This window comes from Dermacentor albipictus, chromosome 4 (genome assembly GCF_038994185.2).
Source record: "Dermacentor albipictus isolate Rhodes 1998 colony chromosome 4, USDA_Dalb.pri_finalv2, whole genome shotgun sequence".
NCBI classification, from domain to species: Eukaryota; Metazoa; Arthropoda; class Arachnida; order Ixodida; family Ixodidae; genus Dermacentor; species Dermacentor albipictus.
Genome location: NC_091824.1, coordinates 68,082,946 through 68,104,921, shown reverse-complemented (window position 1 = coordinate 68,104,921; position 21,976 = coordinate 68,082,946). Strand labels below are relative to the sequence as shown.

The 21,976-nt window shown below is 46.2% G+C and overlaps 1 protein-coding gene across 9 annotated transcripts in view; it reads left to right on the top strand.

The window, feature by feature from the left end:
* Positions 1–21,976, top strand: part of LOC135902034 (uncharacterized) — a 436,762-nt gene that overhangs the window by 231,569 nt on the left and 183,217 nt on the right. For 3 of the 9 annotated variants that reach the window (XR_011513949.1, XR_011513947.1, XR_011513951.1), the window contains one exon: positions 7,655–7,784. The exons of the other annotated variants lie outside the window; for them this stretch is intronic. The gene's annotated coding sequence lies outside the window, so the exon portion shown is untranslated. The remainder of the gene's footprint in view (positions 1–7,654; positions 7,785–21,976) is intronic. 9 annotated transcript variants of the gene reach the window in all.

Sequence of the window (21,976 nt, the reverse complement as noted above, 5' to 3'; positions counted from 1 at the left end):
ATTCCCGGAGCAAATGCGCGCGATACTAACTCTCGCTGCCGCCGTCACTTCGTTTGAAACAATGGTAGGCGAAGAGGCAGCGGCGCCCCATGTGCGTAAAATTGCATTGCTTCATTTGTTCATGTCTAATAACGTTTCCTTCATTTGTATGAGAGAGCACAATTGGAACATAAGGATCGGCTTCTCTGCGCAGTAATAATTTTGTACAGTGGCCACGTCATTTTTCATGGCGGCTCACGTATGCCGTCTAAGCGCTTGTTATCGCGTTCCGGTACGTGAGAGGCGCGCTGCCTTTCAAGGTATTTAGGCAGGCACTACGAGTTTAGGAGAACCGCGACAAATAATCGTGCAGCAGGTGTGCAGCTGTGCTACGCTTGTACCACACTCGTACCCGAAGGCAGTGTTGCACTTCACGCTTACGCATTTCGTAACTATGGCGGCCTCCATGGCAATTTGGGGATCGAGGTCGTGGATAAGATCCCTGCAGCGGCCGCATTCCAAAGGAGCGGAATGCAAAAACGCTCGTGCATTGTGCATTGTATGCACGTAAAAATTTCCAGGAACTCAAAATTAATACGGAGCCCCCAACTACGACGTGCCTCATAATAGAGAGTTTTAGCCCAGCGGGTTTACGGCCAGCGGAGCGGAGCGGTCTCCGCCGTTGCGCCAGCGGAGCGGCTCGCGAAAAAAGAATTTTAGCCCAGCGGATCACCCGCTCGAACGGAGTAAAGAGCGGGGCGCCTTGCTGCCCCACCTAGTGGTTCGAATAGGAGTTACTGAGAAATGAAATTGAATTACGCTTGCTTTTATTTTTCAAGAAATGTTGAATAAAGATATATTACATGTTCTCAGTGCATTATTTGTTAATAATGTACTGAGTATTAATGTACGGGTCAGCGCGGCAGTCGCCGTCTTCGATGCAGAACTGCCGGCGTTCATGTTCGCGGCTGCCGTCTTGCATTTCCCATACACGCCCCCGCGCCCTTACGCACGCTCGCGCGCTGCGTATACGCTCCGCTGGGGAGTGCTTTCCAGCGGGCGTAAACGCTGCTCCGTAAAACCGCTGGCCGCCTCAGCGTGGTGCGCATGCGCAGTCGCGTCTCCGCTCGCCCACTCCGCTCCGCTGGCCGTAAACCCGCTGGGCTAAAACTCTCTAATCAGACCGTTGGTTTGGCACGTGGAACATCAGAATGTTTTTTTCCGTAGTGGCTCATCGTATACCATACGGTTAGTGTGATCACATTTTGTGCCGTAGCGGTTAAGCGCGCCTCGATTTAGGTTGCGGCTAATGATGCGGCGCACCGCGAAATATATTTCGCCTTTCTGGGATTTTCGGAGAACGGCCAACCGATTAGTCACAGCTTCCGCGCGGTGACTGTACACGGATACACAGCGCAAATGAACAGAGGTGTGGTGACGTGGTCAAAGAACACAGCCGCCGACGGGCTCACCTTATCGTCTATCACCGCCAAAACTACCGCAGTAGACATCTTTATCTAGCGCGGCGGTTTGCCGTTGAAGTCGTACTGTACAATTTTAATAAGCGATGACCGAAACATGCCACCGTTCTCTGCTGCCTCTTTGAGTTGGACCGATCCGAATATGCGTTGTTTCCAGAAGCGAAAGGAGCGCCAATCGGCGCGTTGTCGCCTCGAGCTAAGCGTCGCACTCGAGCACCGTTTGCGCGATGAAGAATGACGCGTGCATGAAGCTAGCTCACTGCGCGGACGCTACCGCGCAACGCAAGGGCGTGTACGCGACGTTCTGCACACAAATCGCGTGGGATGATCGGAGCCACGCCGGAGCGCGGCTAGCTTCAAAGAAGTGGTACATGTTCTCACTCGTACAGGCACGCTCACGGTCGCATCGCTCTCGGCGTATGTTTAGGTAATCCCTTCTACTGGACTTCTACCCAAAGATTCTATATCTGTTTGGTATGGGCTATGCACTGTCGCGTGGTCTTTGGTTCTGCGAGAGAGCCGGGAATATTTTCCCCACTGTGAAACATCGCTGTGCGTGTTTTAGCTAACATTTACCGTAGCAACCCATTCCTTCGTTTTTTCGACCGCACTCGTAAAGAGTCGCAAATTTTTACCTGCCAGTATAGTGTGTACTTCTATTCCGTGCGTAGTTATGTGCACTGTGTGGCAGATTCTTAATCCGCGCAATCTCATTTTCTGTCCACATTCCCTTCTCACAGGTTACGTATGCAGTAAATTCCCAGATGCTAAGGTGTTCTACGCCAAAAGCACCTTGGCGTCGTGCAAGAGACACCTGTTGATATGTGGCTAATTCACTAGCAAGCTCGCATCTCTGTTGCCAATCTCCATCAAGTGGGATATTCAACTATTTTTTGTGTAACTCTATGGTGTACTAGCTGCTGCATGGACGCTGTGAAGGCATACTTTCGATTTGCTCTGGCGTTTAGTAGTAAAGGATGAGCTACCTTTTGAGGGGAGGCATTTACTTTTTGTTTGTGAGAATGTTTACCAGCCTAACCAAGTGATACGTGGGTACTGTAAACAGCAGCACGAACAGAGGCGGACGACGAAATAGGTAGGAGCACACACGAGTGCAAGCTCTACTAAATGTTTGCTTTTGATGACAAAGGTATTAAACACACTGGTCAACTTGGCAAAGGTAAAAATCCGTGCGTGCGTGGCAGAAACAGCCATGGGCGACAAGAAAAAAATATGAAAAAGCCATGTCATGTAGAATAAACGTGCGTGAAAAACGAGAACTATCGGTCAAATCTATTGAAAAAGCGAAAGATTTGTCCAATAAGTTATACTACCCAACGGGAAATACGCTTTTGAGAACAACTTTTTCCCACTAAGGGCAACAGATAACTTGGTTACGCAATTGTTTCGTTTGTGATCAATAAATATTGCTTCTGGAACTCCTCTGGTGTTGCGGCATAGAGCAGAAAGAACGATTGTTTCATCACAAAGACCAGAACACAAAATGACTTATGGAAGCTTTATTTATTGATCACGAAGAAATATTCGTAAGCAAGATTTCTCTGACCCTTAGTGGGAAAGAGTTGCTACAGTACTTCTAGTTACTGTCGCTTACAGGAGAAACCTTTCAGTTTCATGTTTTTGTTAGTTTTTGACGCACATGTTTATTCGACAGGACGTATTTTGGTCCTTTTTTGTTGTACCGGGCTGTGTATGCTGCGCATCCATGGCTTTTTCTTTGTGAAGTTGGCCAGTGTGTTTAAAATCTTCGTCTTCACGAATAAACTTCTACTTGAGTCAGCGTTCATGTGTGTTCCTACCTTAATTCATCCTTCTCGTCTCTGTTTGGGTGGTTGTGAAATATAAATGTACACCGAATTGGCGAAGTATCCATAGAATTGATACATGAAGTTATTTGCGCTGTTTATTTCAGGAAGAACGCTATAGGGTCTTATCTTCTCTTTGTTTTTGACACTGAGTACATTTTTCTAGTTCAATTTCAAGGAGTCCCCTGAGGAAGCCAATAAGAGTGATGGTAACTTCCTTTCTGTGTAAGATTTATGAATTTCATCCATTCAAGGCATGACATGGCACATGCCTGATTGTAGGTTGCAAGCATTCGTAGTAAGATCTACTTTTCGGTTCTCATGACGCTTCTTTGTACTGCGCTGCATTCTCCAGGCACATGAACCTTTTTATGCTCTAAGTGCATGCGTCCTTTTTCTATATGTTCGAGCGAAAATTGTAAACTTAAATATGCATATACATCATTTTCCTTGTAATCTTTTTCAACATGGGTGCGCTGTAGCTCCCTCTGTCTTTCAGTTACTGCTTTGTCCCAATTTTTATGCAACCTTTATGTATATTATGCAGCAAAATTCTGGTGCTATTTTAATAACATTTTATCTGCGAAATTGAGGTAATTGGTGTTTCGTATATGATTTATTTGCGTTTTTCACTGTCTCAGCAATCGGGCTGTCGAGTCATTGGAACCTTTTCTCATACTGTAAGACTATTTCTGGGGTGCTTGATACTGAAAGTGCAGGTGACCATTTATTTGGCTGTTTGGAATTGTGTTAGCCATGTGTTACTACCAATTTTCTGTGCTAAATAATTATTTCTTCTTTTATCGTTCAAGGTATTAGCCTTTCCTTATCTCTTTATTGACTGAGGTAGCACTTAGTTGCTGGGTATAGGAAAAAAAGGCCCCAAAAAGTGCTTTAATTAGCTTTGTGCAAGTCCAGAAATATTACCTGAAAATGAGCTCACTAAATTGAGGAAATGCCACGAACTCCTCCGTACCCCAAATTAACATAATCAAATGGTGTACTGTTTGTTCTTGACATGTGCCAGGGAGATAAGCTGCTTTCATTACACAAAAGCTTTACAAGTTTATTTCTGAAGAAAGCAATCCTGGCTTGTCAGAAACACGATTCAGGTGTTCATCATGCCCGACAACTTTCTAAATGATGTCTCGTCAAATAATAGCTAAGTTGAGTGATGTTATTTTATAAAATAATTGGGCAACATGAAAGTATATATATCTCGAATACAAAGCTCAGGCAAGTCTACTTTGGTACTTCATTAAATTTTAATCACGGTGAAAGACGTGTGCTAAAGGTTGTATATATTTACGTGAAGCCATTTGTTTCAAGTTGGTTATTTGGCCTTCTCACAGTCAGCCGTAGCTCTTCCTGTGATGTGTTAGTGTGCGCAACATTTTAATGTAACATATTCAGATGTCTTTTGTGTATTCACATGCAAGCAGCTGCAAGTCTTCATGTGTTCAAAGTTGGTTGTTACAAGGGTATGCTTAAGCCCTGCCTTTTGAGTCGCTTTGCCTTCTAGTCATGAACTTAAGAGGAAGCTTTAGCTCGGGTGTTCCTATTTAAATACATGTAAAAGGAGAATTTGTTTTTCTCGGCAACCACTGCACCAAATTTGACTGGGTTTGCTGCATTTAAAAGAAAAACTTAAATTCTAGTGACTGTTGGTTTCGAATTTTTGAGTTAGGTCGTCAATTTTTTATAAAAAATTGACGAAAAGTGCAAATTTTCAGAAAACTAAACTATCAAGTTTACAGCTCTGTAACTCAATAAGAAAAAATTATATCGCAATTCTGTGAATTGTATCTGATAGCACATCTAAAGCGGACAAATTTGACATCTTATACATGAACCTCAAAAAATATAATAATATGTATTTACAACTTTTGCAGAACCCTCGTAAACAATGTAACAAATTCACGTAAGATGTAAAATGACATATATTTGTCCGCTTTGAATGATCTAATGGATGCCGTTTACAGAACTGCGATATCTGTTCTTCATGCAGAGCTATTAGTTTGTAAACTTCATGCTTCTATTTTTTTTCAAACTTCTGAATTTTTGAAAATCTTTGTAACAAAATTCAAGCCGTAAATCAAAATTCTGCTTCCAACAGTCACTAGAATTTATCTTACTCTCTCAAATGCAACAGATTTCATCAAAATCGGTCCAGGGGTTGTCTCAGAAAAGCGTTTTTGCGTTTTTACATGTATTTGAATAGGCCGCGTTGGAGTTGGGCCCGAGCTAAAGCTTCCTCTTAAGTCGAAAGTGAAGAGCACAATGATCGTTCTGATTGGATTCATATGTATAGGTTTTTTCAGATGTATTTACACTGCTAGAGTGCTGTAGGTACTAGCCTGTGTCTCCAGGTTCGATGTAGTGGTGCCTTATGTACTGTAATAATGTTTCACATGCACACATCTTTAGTGTAGATAAAGGTACTTCAAGTTGATCAGTCTCTCCTTTGATTTTGTTTGTGTTTGGGAAAGTTATGAGCAGGCACCGGGGCATGCAAGTGTGAACAGCGAAGCAATTTCTATATATCAATAAAAATACACTAGCCCAACGAAACGTCAATCATATTTCAATGGCGACTTCTGGAATCTCAATGGCATCTCAACTGTGCCACGATATGCTTTTCAATGATGTGGCAATAATAACTCAACAGGTCAACAGAACTACCACAACGTTAGTTCAACGCAGAATCAATGGTAACTCAACAACCATTGGACAAAACGAACACAACGGGCCGTTTAAGCACAATGGACTTTCAATGGTAACTTAACAGTTATTCAACATTGAGGTACCCAATGGTGCTTCAATTTGATTTCAGTGGCCATTATTCAAGAGTGCTCAACACTTAACCCAACAATTCTCCAACATGCTCTCAATAATTCCTCAATAAAAAACTCAACATTGACCAACAATATTTCAATGCCTTCTCAATAATTTTTTTTTGTACGGGTACGTTTCGCAGCCGTATTGCGGAGGTGTTCTTGCTAGGCCCGGCGTCGCACTTGCATCGCTTCTTGGGTGAAGACGCGTTTGAGGGGGAATTTTTTAAGCACTTACTAAAGTAAATTTCAAAACCTTACACCACTTGACTTTATTTTATATATATGCGATAAAGCGCAGGCGAATGGCATGGCGAATGGAATAACTTCTGTAGAGAGCTATTTGCTTTACTAAAGGAATGACGCCTTCGCTGGCCTGTATATGTTGCAGTGAGCATAATTAAGAAGCGTCAATGTTTGCCTGTGCAATTCCGTAGAGGCAAGAGCCACTCGCCACCAGAGAGAGAGAGAGAGAGAGAAAGACGAAGAGTTGAACGTAGGGAGGTTAAGCAAGGATATGCCCGGTTGTACAACCCTACACTTGGGGAGGGGAAAAAGGGAAGAAGAGATGCACGTTAGTATAGTAGCTGCGTAAGCCGATACGTTATAAGTGGTGTCCCCGGCACGTGGAAGCTCCTCCTCCTCCGTCGCCGGAGCCAGATCGGCAGCCGCCACGGCAGGAGCGAGAGGCGAGGATTGGAGGGGAGGGTTGTCGCAGCGCTTCAGCATTGCTCGCTGCCTTAAGTAAGCAAGTCCAAGGAAACACGCACGGTAGTCATAGAAAGTTATTCGCTTTAAAAGTTGGCAGAAAGCTGTTCGCCTTCGCGTCCACGTGTAGGTATTGTGCTCGTAGGACCCGTATTTTAGTTTATGCAAAGGTGACCGAAACGACGATGACACCTACGTTTCAGGAAAGCCTACTTATTAAGAGTGACAACTTTGATCAAAATAGTATATCTGATTGCTGAAAGAACATGTCATCCAGAGTGCTCACATAAGTGTATAATATTCGTGTGTAGGGCAGTTGTACGAACGTCTGGTGCCATTTTCACTTAACTTCGATAATAAAATTATGTATAATTCTATTAAATATTCCAAGATGCGGTTGCTTGTCCCGAGGTTTCTGTAAATATGAATTTCTTAATATGCAAACCGACTGCGTTTCTACTTGAAAGTTATTTCTAAGGTAGTTTTAAAATAAAAAAAAGTCACTGCACTGAAGCAGGAATAATACCGCAGAGCTAGAAGTATACTAAAGACACATCCTTACTTGAAGCCGTATTCACAGAACACATATGTACTATTCTCCAGACAAAAAAAAAACAAAAAAAAAACAAAACAGGATTGACAGGGAAATTGATTCAAATTTCAAGGAAGATGTGTGCCGGAACTCCCCTACAAAGGCTGTTCAGTGTAGAAACATGTGCAATGTTATGACACCAATGTAAAAGATTTACAATAAATTTCAATTGCATGCCGCGCACTGGTGTTGCACCACCACAGCTACATTTTTTTTTGCTTTCCTCCGTACCAGAACGTGCCAAAAGACGACACCAGTGATACTCTGGCGGGGGTTGCTGCACGTCTGGGTGGTCCCTAGTATAGTGCACACATGAATAGTCGGCTGCCATGCTCCAGGACCGCCTTATAGCGCTCGGCGATAGGTACGTATCCGTCTACTTACGCCGAGATTAGTCTTTCTGCTTTGTTTAGTTTTGCGGCAGATGCTCGTTTCGGCGATTAGAGATCAACATTTCCTTAAAGGTGCACATAATCCAAAAGCACGTCTAGAAGCAGGAACGGCAACAGTTACCGACCTACGGCATCCAAGTCCTGTCGTTTGCTTGGTGAGATGCGTCCATTGCGCGTCAGTACGATCATAAGTAATAATTTGCATAATAACGCGCAGGTAACCTGCGGTTACTAAAATCAAAACCCGCCTTCACGTTAGTTCCACGAATGAATCGTTGTTGTGTCGCCGCAATTGTTCTTGAGGTTTTCCAGCTTTCATTCCTTCCCTGTAATTGCTAAAAGTTTTCCTAAATTTGGGTGAAAATTTCTTTTATTTAAACACGTCATATATTTCCTAGATTTAGGGAGGTTACCCTAGGGTTGGAGGCATCGGTTTAGGAGTACCGGGTTGCAAAATTGAATATGGTACAAGTCTACACAAGCCACCGCGCAATACCACTTTATTGGTCGATTATTGCCCATAAAGCCTTAAGCAGTACCGCCATCAGAATTTGGGTGAGATCACCTGCACGTATGCACCGCCATATACGTATGCGATTAGCCTGTTAGCTTGCTGTTCTTTCGGGCAGGAGAGAACAAAACAAACAAAAACATTTCTGGAAACCACCTGAGCTTCGTTCAGGTCACGGCTGGAAGAGTTTCCCCGACCAAAATAAGAAGCGCAATATGACCCTCTTCACGGAGGTGCACGTAGCCTAAAAAAATTATCGGCATGCCCTACACCACCCAGCTGAAGGACCTTTCCCAAAAAACATTAGGAAGAGAAGAAACCAATCAACTTCACTTTTGTTTGAATTACTGGGTACAGCCGGACAGAGAAATGTGGCGAGATGACCAGCGCGTGTAGACCCAATGTACGGTATGAGATGTGTAGTAAAAAAAATGTAAAAGAAGCTGCAGCAAGGTATGCACAATAACACTGGTTGTCATCTTCCGTCGTCATTCCGTCATGTAGCCATTCCTGCGCGTGATAACTTGAAGTGTATTTCCTTGAATGAGCTGGTAAACTACGGGAAAGGAGAAAAGGCACCAGCTTCCCGTCTCTTTTGTTCACCGCAGCTGCATTCTTGATGCCATGCGAGTCTGCACGGAGGCAGATAGGATGTCTTCAGCAAAGTTCTAGATCACTTGCCCCTCGTTATGCCAACACCTCGGCTGAATGCGTGCTTCAACGCCGTTCCGATAGCGCCTCCTGTGTCCATCATGTTAACTTTTCAGAAATTATTGCTCACTTTGATTAGAGTTTACGGCCCCATCATTATCAATAGGAGAGAAATCTGACAGGAGGCGATGGACTTCGCTCCTTAAGAACTCATAGCTTGGTGTCATCATCGCAGCATACGCCGGCGGCTGTATTCTATGGTATAGATCTGGGAGCCGCATGTAGATATAAAGCCGGATTTCTTACACTTAATTCAACTCTGCAATTTCACTACTGCTACGAAAGATTGTCTTCTGTCCTACAGATTATCAATGAACCACTGGGTTTCTCTGGCGTCCATTGCTTTATTTCTTGCAAGTGGAAAGCCAAACCTAATGATCTAATACACGAAGCATGTTCCGTGATGACAGCCGCAACGGGCTAGGAACACTATTGCGATTCGGTACAGGAGGAGGAGGAGGAGGAGAAACATTTATTTAAAAAATAAAAGAAAGGACAAGCAGGTGTCTTTCTGCTTGTGCGGGAGGCGCCCTTAGTCCAGGGCTCCTGCGGCTCTTGCTGTCTCCCGGGCCCGCCGCACCAGTTGCTGCTGGTTACGAGGGTCCGAACTAGTCAGCACGGCCTCCCACTGCTCGGGTGTGGGGTTGGGTATTTGCGGGGCCGCCTTCACGTTGGGGCACGCCCATGTGGTGTGATATAGGGAGGCGTAATCATTACAAAGAGGACATTTGTATGAATATAGTGTAGGGTGCATTGCGTGTAGTCTGCTTAAATGTGGGTATGTATTGGTTTGTAGTTGTCTCCATGTTACGGCGTCTTCACGTGAGAGGGTCTTGTGTGGAGGTGGGTATTGTCGTCTGTTCAATCTGTGGTGTTGTAGTATGGCGTTGTATTGCAAAGGTACGGGCTCCATGGATGCGTCCGTATTCCTCTCTTGTGGCGCCCGGGTGGCATGAGCTCGGGCTACAGCGTGCGCAAGCTGATTTCCACGGAGGGACTCGTGTCCTGGAGTCCACACTATTTCAAGTTCCGGGAATGCCGAGGCCTGTTTGAGGAGTCGGTGGGCGATTGAAGATATTCGACCTCTCGCGTAGCTACGGCAAGCTGCCTGGGAGTCGGTAATAATTGTGATGTACTCGTTGGTCAGACTAGAGGTGATGGCCAAGGCGATGGCTGTCTCCTCCGCTACGAGGGTGCTGGCAGTGCGGACAGTCATCGAGACCACCTCTTGTAGGTTATAGTCGACAACGCTGGCCGTCATGGCTGCTTTTTGGGGGTACTGCGCGGCATCTGTGTATAGTGTGGTGGGGAGACTGCCATATCTTGTCTGTAGAGCTTTTGCGCGAGCTTGGCGACGATCGGCATGATGTTCCGGGTGCATGCTTCTGGGGATAGGGGCTACCTTGATGTGCTCTCGCAAGTTGGGGGCCAGATGGATTGCTTGTTCGTGGCCTTTGCTGTGTGTGGGGTAGCCTAGGCGCGCTAGGACTGTTCTCCCTGTTGGTGTGAGGGCTAGTCGTTCTCGTTGGCTTGTGAGGTGGGCGTCTATTATTTCTCTTATAGTATTATGCACTCCTAGGGCTTCAAGCTTGAGTGTCGCTGTTCCCGGTGGTAGGCCGAGCGCTTGCTTGTAGGCTTTCCGAAGAAGTACGTCTAATTGATCTATCTCCTTGGGAGTGAGGGGCAAGTACGGGGCAGCGTAGGCAATGCGGCTGATTATCAGGGCCTGGACGAGCTGTATTATGTCGTCTTCTTTCAGTCCGTATTGTTTGGTGGTGATACGGCTGACCATTCGCATGATCTGGAAGGTGGTCTGCTTGAGACGTTGGATGGTGTATGCGCCTCCGCCGTCCTGTTGTATGTGGAGTCCGAGAATGCGGACGCGGTTTACTGTGGGTATTTCTTTGTCGTCGAGGATGAGTGTGATGTTTGGTAGTTCATTGAGTTTTCTTCGGCATTTCTGTCGAACGACTAATAGTTCTGACTTCTCGGGGGAGCACCGGAGACCACTTGATTTTGCATATTGCTGGACGACGTCGGTCGCTTGTTGAAGGGCGTCTTGTTTCTCTCCTTCGGAACCAGCGGTGGTCCAGATAGTGATGTCATCGGCGTATATTGCATGCCTGATTCCTGGTATTGCGTTGAGTTTGTCAGGTAATTTCATCATAGCAATATTGAAAAGGGTGGGTGATAGAACAGCACCTTGTGGGGTTCCTGTGTTGCGGGTAGGTAACGTCGGGGTTCTGACTGAGCCAATGCCTATTGTGGCCGTGCGGTTGCTTAGAAAGGCGCGTATATAATTGTAAGTCTTACGACCACAGTTCGTGAGGCTTAGGTTTGTAAGGATGGTATGGTGAGCCACATTGTCGAAAGCGCCTTTGAGATCGAGTACTAAAATCACTCCGGTGTTGTGCGGTGAGACGTGTTCAAGGACTTGTTCCTTCAGCTGAAGAAGTATGTCGTGGGTAGAAAGGTGGGGCCGGAATCCGAACATTGTTTCGGGAAAGAGGTCGCTGGATTCTAGGTAAGGTTGAAGCTGATTGAGGATGACATGTTCCAGAAGCTTGCCTAGGCATGAAGTCAGTGAAATTGGTCTCATATTTTCTAAGCTGGAGAGTTTGCCTGGCTTCGGAATGAGTATGATGTCCGCGTGCTTCCAGTCTGCTGGTAGTGTACCCGCTTCCCAGTGATGATTAAAGAGGTCAGTAAGAGACTGAATGGTGCCATCATCCAGATTGCGCAGGAGCTTGTTATTTATTTTATCCTTGCCTGGGGTGGTGTTTCGCGTGAGTGCATGGAGTGCTTGTTGCACCTCAGTGATAGTGATCGGCTTGTCGAGGTCGTAATTGTCGCTCCCGCTGTAGGTTGGAGGTAGTCCTTGTGCGGGTTCGAAATCGCCTATGTACCGCGCCCGCAACTCCTCCAGGATTTCGTCATCAGAACCCGGATGGTTGTGGAGGATACGTTGGATTGTTTGCTGGCTAATTGCCTTGCTTTGTGTGGGGTCAAGAAGATGGCGTAGCAGCGACCATGTTTTGGCCGTGCTAAGATTACCCTGCAACTTGTTGCATAGTTGTCGCCAGTTGTGACGGGTGAGCTCCCCAGCATAAAATTCCGCGGTTGCCGTGAGTTTCGCTATACGTAGTTTCAATTTACGATTATGTTTTTGGCGCTTCCATCTTCTAACAAGGCCTCGACGTGCTTCCCAGAGGTGAAGAAGGTGTGGGTCTACGGCCGGTATGTCTGTGGTGAGTGTGATCTGTTTTGAATGTCTGGCTACGTCTTGATGAAGCTCTCGTACCCACTGCTCGAGATCCGTAATACCCGTTAAGGAGTCATCCGCTCGCTCTTTGCGAAAAGCTGTCCAATCTGTGAGTGTTGTCTTTTTTATCGGGTGGCGTGCATGCGTAACGTTCAATGTGGTGGCAAGTATGCAGTGGTCACTGCCCAGAGTTTCCTCCGTGTTGTGCCGGGCTGCTTGCTGTATCCCCCTAGTGAGGGTGAGGTCAGGGCATGTATCTCGGGAGACGCTGTTTCCTAGACGTGTGGGGTATGCGGGGTCTGTGAGGATGGCGAGACGGTGCTGCTGTATCGTGCACTGGAGTGCAGTGCCTTTTGATGTGGCTGTCGTGTAGCCCCATGCCTGGTGAGCAGCGTTGAAGTCGCCTACAATCAGCAGACTATTATTTTTGGCTATGCCAATCGCTTTAGTGATCAAGTAGTCGAACTTGGCCTGCTTCTGCTTGGGTGGGCTGTATATATTCAGTATGAAAAGGCTCTTTCGGCCTCGTTGGAGCGGCAGGATCTCAATTAGGTTATGGTCGACGTCACTGCCGTCTATTGTGTGTTGTGTGGTTGTAAGTGTGGCCACGCGGCTTTCAGGCGTGGTGGTATGTGTGTTGTAGCCAGCTTGAGTTGGGTGTGTGCCTGTTTCCTGTAGTGCGATTACGCTTGGTGTCGTTTTGGAGTTACTTATGTACTGTCTCAGTGATCCTTGCTTGCGTTTGTAGCTGCGGCAATTCCATTGCCAGATTATGAGTGGATTTTCGTTCCTGTGGTTGGTTTTGCTATTCGTCCTGGCTGACGGGTGGATCGGCAGGGTGTCCCTGCTCTGCTTCCTGTTGTACTAGTGTTCTGACTTTCTTGCGTCGCTGATCTTTTGCGAGCCGCGTTTCTTCAATAACACTTGCCAGTTGCTGGATGCTTTGTTGCATTGCTAGAAGCTGCCGTTGCAGTACATCAACTTTCTCCTCGACTTGTGCGATTTCTGTCGGTTTTGCTGATTCCGCGAGAATCATGGGTTCAGAATGCTCCGAAGATGATCGCATTGAGGGTGCGGTTATTGGTGTGGAATGCTGAGTGTCAGTACGAGTCGCGTATAGTTCTGCAATCTGCGTGCGAAGTTTGTTGTTTTCTTCATGAAGGCGTTTGTTTTCTTCTCTGATTGCCTTTAGTTCAGCTAGAATTTGCAGTTGAACATCAGTATTGTGTATGGATGAAGAATTATGTGGGGTGGGTGCTGTGTGTAGACGTGATGAGAGGGTGTTGTCTTGGTGGACTGTGTGAGAGGGGAAAAGCCGTGCTGACCAGCTCACCGCTTGTGATCCCGATACAGCAGGTCCGCTGAGGTTCCGGGTCGCTCCTTGTTGGTTCCGCGAGCAGGAGTGAGACCTGGAGCGGGAACGCTTCCGTTGCTGGTCTGTGCGTGACCGAAACTTCGACCGTGAGTAGTCCCGGCGGCTGGTCCTTTGGGATGCCGAAGATGCCTTCTTTAGTCGATCAGGGCACTCCTTGGAAGCCGTAGGATGAGGCCCCTGGCATAAGGCGCACCGGGGGTGACAGGGGTGGTCCTGAGTGGGGTTCCGTGTACCACACTGGGGGCATAGGTTTGCTTCTGGAGTTGGGCATACATCGGTCCGGTGGCCGACTTGGTGGCAGATGCGGCAGAAATGCGTGGTTGTTCGGTATGGTTTGCATCGTACTTCACCGCTGTAGTATCGCACGTAGAAGGGTACAGCCTTGCCAGTGAATGTGATCACTGCCGCAGCGGTTTGTCCGAGCATGCGGGCATGTAAGATTTCTCGGCCAGGTGCATAGAGCCCGTTAAGGAGGACTTCTGTGGGAGTTCCTGGGGGAATGCCGTGAATGACCCCTTTGACGGAGCTGTCGGGTGCCGCCACGTATGCCGTGACTGCAAATTCTCGACCGCCCAGGTGAATTGTAGTGATGTGACGGATGCTCATAGCTAGCTCTTCGTTTGGTGTGCTAGCAATAGCGATGTTTTGTACTGGGTCAATTCTTACAGTAAGGGTCCGTACGTGCTCAGTAGTGGGGTGCTGACATGCCAGCTTGATGCCTTCAGCGACCTGTGGCGTGGTCCAGGTGGCAAGGTTGAGTCCCTCTCGGGGACAGATGATTACCTTGAGGTCGTTTCGAGGCAGCGGTGGGAGTCGGGGTTGTCGGTAAAACGATGGGTGTCGGGGTTGGAGGGGTGGATTGGTGGGAGTCGACGTTTTCTTCCGACCGTACTTAACAGTGAGCCAGTCTCCGCCGGCCGGTTCATCAGGAAGTGGGATTTGCGCGTGCTCGAGATGCATCTCGGTGCCATCACTGGTGGCCATCGGTGCACCGAACTGGGTCAAGGTCTTCGGCTAGACCGTACCTGTCCTTAGGCTTAGCTGGGCGGGCGCCTCTTGCAATGTTCAGAGTCCGGTAATACGTGGAGCAAGCGACTCACAGTATAGCCTTGGGTGTCCACGTGTTCCGCTCGACGTAAGGAGTCGATTAAGGCTGGTTGTGGCGGCGCTGACGTCAATTATCCAGGATTTAGCGATGTAAAGGCGGAACCCATGTGCGGTGCAACCGTGCGCAACCTCTTCCATTCGGTACAAGATGCTGCACGTACCTTCAAATGCCAATTAATTTCATGCTGGCAACTAATTTCCTGTATAATTTAAAGTTACTGTATAGTTTGGAAAAGTTCATTCGCAAAGCGAAAACAATTCATTTACCTAAGCATAGTGAGCCCAGACCTTGAAAAGAAGAAAGCTCACATAAATCATTGGTATACCTTGCGAAAACCCATGGACGAAGCCCGCTTGCGCATGTTACGTAAGTTACAGGTTTTACATGTGCAGCTACTATTGTTACATGTGTAAAGCTATTTTCTGTCTATTTCGTTACCAAAGATACTCTCTCGCCAAAACAATGATGCAGCTTGCTCCACGGTGAACTTTTAAAGCGCGAGAAACGTCGTTGCCAAAAGGCAGGCATGTGTCACGTTACAGAATGTTGCTCAAGCGTCCAGTAGGCAGGGACCGTATGCCATCCCACAGTTCTATTCCTTCTACAGTAATTGTAGTCTCGTGCTTCCACCACAAATTAAGACCAGCTATGGCACAGGTGTCTTCATATTTTTTTTTTGCTGAGCTTTTCGGTGTATCAAGTAGGTGCGGCACATCATACTCCCAACGCTGACCTCGCCTTCAATGTGCTATAGCGACTCAAGTCATCTATAAATGTTTGATGCGTGAAGTGGTACGTCACAACGTACCACTTCACGAATGCGCAGCTGACAACAGGGTCTGGAACACGCTTAAGCAGAAGCGCCATATATAGATGGCAACAGAGCACATCATGCAGCTCAAGGCATAAGAACATAAGATAATAAAATTTAACGTGATGTGTTTAGAACAATTAGCGTGCGAAACCAGAAGAAAACTGAGACTCTCTATACAAAATGACATCAATACAGCTCGAGGTCTAGACGTATTCTACGCGTTTTAAGGAGAAAGGTAGAAATCAACAATGTGTCTTTTCCTTTCGTTCAGTGCCAAAACCGGAGGGTTCTCGTCTGTGAAAAACATCAAATAAAAGTCTTGCATATCATTCCGCTTCAAAAACTTTCTTCTTTAATTTAGCTCCCAGCGTGAAGCGGTTCTATGCATTCGCTCCACTAAATCCACCGCATGACTTTCATTTGTGCAGTAGGAGGTGTCCCGAGTGCTCTCAGTGGGCGTCTGTGCGATATTGCGGCGCCAAAGTACTTCGCACGCACCGTTGCTCGATCTGAACCGCGGTCGCTTATGCGGACGCACACGTGCCAGACGCACGCCGATGCCCGAAGCCGTGCCCGTATGCAAAACAGGGGCACGATGACAGACTGCCCCCCCCCTTTCTGGAAATGCTCTTTGCGTCCCGGCACCGCATGGGGGCCCGGCTCTGCGGGAAACCACAAAGAGCGCGCCTTTGGTTTTTTTTTTAATTTCCGGTTTGTCCGGTTTTGGGGAGCTTTAAATGCGTACGAACGTCAAGATTGGTTTCCGTTATCTTCCTTTGGTACAGCTAGCAGTGATAGCACCTTTCCACATAAACACTTCTTTCTTAACTTTTTCACAATCCATTTACTGCAAACAATATTCAGTCCCGCGCTATGTGATTCCTTTCTTGGTTCCGGTTCCGGTATTATGTCTTCATATATATATATATATATATATATATATATATATATATATATATATATATATATATATATATATATGGTCAATTTTTTTTCTTTTCTCGCTCAGCGTTCGGCCGTTTTTCTCCTATTGCTTATGCGGGTCGAAAAAGAAGTGCGTTGCGCGAAATGCGCAGCTTTATGCCGGAAGACCGCACAATGGTGAGCTCCGTGCTGAGCTATATGACTTGGGGGTGCGGACCCGATTTCACGCATCATGCTTCAGAATTTTGTTTGAACGCGTTAGTATATGTTTGAATATACTTGACGAAAAATACAATTGAACGCGCTGCTGTGATCCCTCGAATGTGACAGAATTCAAAAGCATAAATACGTAAAGTAAGCAGCATTTCAAAATTTGTGTGTCCGTCGCCGACTCTCAGGCGCTGTGTCGAAGTATCGTCAATATTAAGCGCGATATTGCAGATGAATACACAGCGGAAATAGCGAATGACACTCGCTTCGGGTTGGGGGACAATAACACGTACTTTCACCTTTTCTGTTGCATAACAAACGAACAAACAAACGAACGCAACGCAACGAAACGAAACGAAACGAAACGAAACGAAACGAAACGAAACGAAACGAAACGAAACGAAACGAAACGAAACGAAACGAAACGAATGGGTAGAACGCCTTCCTGGGATAGTCGCTATACCATCTCAACTAACCATGAGCACTGCGATCTGCTGGGCTCCTGGTTAGCTGAAATGGCAGAGCGACCATACCGAAAAGGCCTTGGTCCCAGGTTCTGATCCCGAACTGGGACGAATTTTTCTTAAACTACCGAACGTTGTTCTTGAGCAACCCATGTGGATTTCCTATATTGCTTCGTCTGCATATGGCTGGATGTCTATTTTAGAGCAATGTTCTCAGACACCCGTTCCTGCGGCAAGCGCCGGCGTAGTCCTTCAACGTTCACATAACCAAGCAAACGAGCACAGCGAAGGATGAAAGAGCCAACGCGGAGCACGGGTGAAAGACGGCGATAGCGAAGAGAGCGCGAGGAAAACAGCGGAGCAGGAATTTTCAGTTTCCTTTCATGAAGTTTTACCATCTAGAGGTGTGCAAATTCTCGATACTCGGGATACAAATACATTGTCCTTGTCGTATTCGATATGAACACTGAATATTCGAAAGAGTGGTATCTGCTCCAAGACAAGGGATAACAGCACCTATTCGACTCTTGAGGGAGATTTCGCTAGAACCATTTACTTAGTTTGAAAGCTTCTCTTTTACGGAGCCTAATGCGATTTTGACGTTGAAGATTAGGCAGCGCTATTCATTATTCTACCAGCGTCACCATGTTTGTGTCATGTAGTACTATCGAAATTCAACGAGCACAACTCATCACCGTGCATCTGATGACACGCTGTTTTCTTGTTTCACTACTGTCGTTTTCATGGTGTTCCAGATAACTGGAAGCATATGTGCTATTAAAAGCTCCTTATTTGAGCGGACGTCCAGCTGTTAACCAAATCATATGCTCGTGTGTTTCAAATAATGTGTCTAAGGCCTTTTTTTCCTAGATGGACGCCACAAAAACTTTATTGCTTCGCTTGGATGTGGCACTTAGCACTGACACAAGATTATTATCGGGCTACCCCCAGCCAGCCATGATGTGAGTTTCCAGCAATAGATAAGGCTATAAAGGGAGTCATATCATTGAAAAAAATTCCGGGAGTCTCCTCGAGCACCGCTGAGAGACGTCCTTGGCCGGACAACCACAACTTACCCTATCGTAGTTCTCCTTCCCACTGCCATCCTCCCACGGAAGGTCACCACGTGCCAAGAAGAGAGCTCGCACAAAATTTAGCATTCTCTACAACCCTTTATAACAGAAAAGTAAAGCTTAGCTTTGAGTACACTATGGAGAAGCACACCACCAAAGAAATACCTCATTATTATCCCAACCTAATTCAGTTTACGTACCAGAGGGATCAACAATTACCACCCAGCTAGGAAGCGCTTTATCACAGAGAACTGTTTGACAGTTACGTATTTCAAGTGTTCACTAGTGTAAAATTTGAAGGCCTGCCTCCCGGCGCGATAACTTTGAACACCGCGGTAACGGTTCAGTTAGTACGTTGTTCGGTTAGCTTTCGGCTCTGCTCAGGTTCAATAGTATGGTTTCAACCATCCGAGGACACGAGCTCCCTCGGACAAAAGCGGGTAGTGTTGAAATTGTTTATACGTTCATCGTCAAAGTTTAACTTGCACTGAAACATGCTGAACACGGGGAGTGTTCCTTCATGTCGTTATTTAGTGCTCGCAGTTGCATTCGCGGCCGTGCGTTTCAGCCGTTTGAAGGCGTAAGCTGTCACGAACGGAGATCACGTGCACAGTGAAACCACGCCAGTCTGAGACAGTGGCGGCTGTGAGCTCTCTGTGTGTTGCCGTCAGTCAGGCCCGGGGCATTGTCCGCTCAATATTTACAACTAATCTCGAAGACTGCAGAGATAACGCCCTAACATTGCTGGTGAGGTGAGATGAAGGGTAGCGAAAGTCTACAACATCACTCACTCCCCTTGAATGGGGCAAACGGGTTAGATATGGTCACCCCTTATGCCTGAAACGGGCAGGGCGGGTGCCGTCATGTTGGGCGATGACGCAGTTTCTGTGATATGGAAGCCTGAGGAACAGTCGGTCCAAGCGAAGCTGTGGTGAGCTACTACAACGAAATGGCGTCTCCCGACAAGAGCCGCGCAGCTCACATGGTGACCTACGCACCCCGCACCAGTTTATCATTCCCTACGGGGACACGCGAGCACACACAGCGGGCGCCACAGACTGCACCATCTAAACCTTCAGAAACCAGGAAATCTCTCGCGCACCAGCGAAGACTTGTTGTTCACACGTATGTAGTAATGCGAAAGCATAATATGTCCCGTGAAGCAGAAAAGCCGGCGTTGTTGTCCGCAACGAGTGATACTGTGTGACGTCCACAGACGTCACACAGTATCTGCGGGACGTCATCAGGATCATTTGTGGCGTCAGTAGTAAAACAGAATATAGTAAATGGCATAAAAACGTGAATATGTGGTAATTAAGTGTAATGTTCATTAAGGTGAATTAGAGTGAAGTTAGGTGAATTAGAGGTAGAACAAGTTAGAGTAAGGTGACGTAAGGTGGTTTAAAGTGGATTAAGGTTGGTGCAATTTAGAGCAACGTGGATTAAGGTGGATAAAGGAAGAGTTGTGAAGGACTCTTGACAATGTATGACGTCACGTATCATGGACGTAACTAATTAATTAGAGAATGCATTTGGTCTTTCGCATTCAAATAGCGTAAGGATATATAAGTGACTGTCAATTTTTTCACATGGTTTACGAGATCATGTGCCCTCAGCAAAGAAATTCTTAGTATGAAAACGGATGAAGCCAAAGAAGTCAGTTCTGTTTATTAAAACAAGGGTGACACAATGGCATGACGTTTCTGAAGCTAAGACGACGGTAAAACGGCAGCATGACAAGGACGACATGATGCCAATGTGATGGCGAAGTAAGAATGACTACAATGGAACGAGCGCGACGACATCACAACGACAGCGGGACAGCCAGTGCATGGCGACGACTGTACGACAATGACGCAATCGCGATGATGACATAGAAAGGTACGCCACGTTAACAATGTATCACAACGCTATATGTACAGGTTTTGTGACGTGTACGTATATATGCACAACTGAGGTGCTTGTACACACATGGGCCAACATTCAGTTTCCTACAAGGCGATTTCCTAGAGCCTGACGCGTTTCTATCGGTTGAGAAACCGGCGATCAACGCCAATCGCACGAGAAAGGCAGAGAAAGCTCCGCTCCAGTTTGGGTGCGTAACCTTCACCGACAGAAAGACAAGATCGTTTCGCTCAACTCGATCTCTCAACTATCGCTCGGCCATTCTCCTCCTTGGTAACGTGATGAGTAATTTGATGCCCGAAGAGGCTGCCAGCAGGTGCAGTAAAATGACGAAACCTAAGCCGACTAAAGCTCTAATGCTACACTGGAGCCCCGATGTTTTTCTTTGCTGCTGAGCTGCGAAGAAAAATGGCTTCGAATGACATGGAAGTACGTTGTGCGAAAGTACTTTCTTCACAGTGCTAGTTTTCCCCGATCTCAAATTGCCGGCTTGCAATATGGCCGCCAGCGTAAAGTGCCTTATTACGGAATATTTAGTGTGTTCCTTTCAACTTTAAGCATATGTACTTAATGATGCAAACAAGCGCGAGCTGAATGCGCCCCTAATTATATCTGCCCATAGCTGACGAGGTTCTACTATAGACGAGTTTTGATTAATATTGTAATTACACACACATCGGACTACCGATAGCAGCTGAATTTGCATCGAGAATATGTGGCATTGTATTATGTACTCACGAAATCCTTTCGCTCTCCCGTCGTTTAATCTTTAAGAACACATGAGAATGCTAACACTCCATAGCTTGCCTAAGCAGTAAGATGGCGAACTTATTTTGCTGAAAATGCAATACGCGATGGCTTATACTTTCCAAATATAGTGGTGAGTGTCTTTTCTCAAGGTGGCTTAACAGTAAGAAGAGGGAGCACTGTTTCAGTTAGTGCATAAAATTTTGGCTAAACATTGCCTGCGAAACCATTCGCATTTCAGACAAGATATGCTTGTACCTACGTGTACATTTGCCGGCCGGCGTGCATAAAAACAGGCTCTCGAATGATTTAATTATTAAAAACGAATTCAATACATTCTGATCTTCAAATCGCACTCGACTCCATGCAGAAGGTGTGGAAGGTTATGGTTGAATTCTATGATGCGTTCTTTCTTTCGATACGTTTTTTCCTACTGTTTTAATGCTTTGTTTTTCATACTTAGTAGTTCCTGGGTTTTGTTTGTGATGTGTAAGGGATGGCCAGCCATGCTGTAGTCTACTTTACAAGCCTCGCACAATTTAATAGACAATAACAATGCAACATATCCCTACTTAGTATTCCAATACATATACCTCGGGCAACTATTTTGTGCAGTACGCTTGCAGAAACCTGCTTGTGGAAAAACACGCACGTTAGATGGAAATATTCTTGGTACCGCTCTGTATAAGTAATTATACTGTACTGCCAAGCTGCATACGCTTCTGATTATGAAACGCATCGGAAGAAAAGGGGCACAAGTCCACTCAATTGGGTGCTTTCGGTAATTACTGCGCGCTAGTTGTGAATAAACGTTCATGCAAGTGTTCGATAACCCAACACTATTGTTCCCCGCACATAAATTTTGATCTACAGTCACGGGCTGTGTTTTTTAATGACAGCGCACTCTTACGTCACATTTCTAGGCATGATGCCTAAAAGAAAGGAAAAATAAGTCACAACACCAGCCCTGGACTGGCGCTGTGAACCGGCGATGCAACACTAATCCCCAGTATCATGCGGGAATGAGCCTGTACCTGTTTCAGTGTTTTTGCCTGTGTTA